This window comes from Oryzias melastigma, unplaced genomic scaffold (assembly GCF_002922805.2).
Source record: "Oryzias melastigma strain HK-1 unplaced genomic scaffold, ASM292280v2 sc01483, whole genome shotgun sequence".
Classification (NCBI taxonomy): domain Eukaryota; kingdom Metazoa; phylum Chordata; class Actinopteri; order Beloniformes; family Adrianichthyidae; genus Oryzias; species Oryzias melastigma.
The window spans coordinates 6,351-6,573 of record NW_023418066.1 but is presented as its reverse complement, the minus strand read 5'-3'; positions in this window follow the sequence as shown (position 1 = coordinate 6,573).

The following is a 223-nucleotide window of genomic DNA, read 5'->3' as shown; positions in this document are numbered from 1 at the left end:
TGAAGATCTTGGTCCAGGGTTTCCATATTTATAACCTTTCAAGGGCGGTCTTATTTTATTTACATTTGCTGCTCTCAAGGTGTGGAAGGAAAAACAGCCTCAAACTGGTTCTACTACCAATATTGTCTTAGTTCAATGCAATAGGTCGGCGTCAGCATCTTTGAGTATCTGTAATATGCCAGCCTCCAGACAGCCTTCAGCCTGGGATGACTGCAACCTTCCA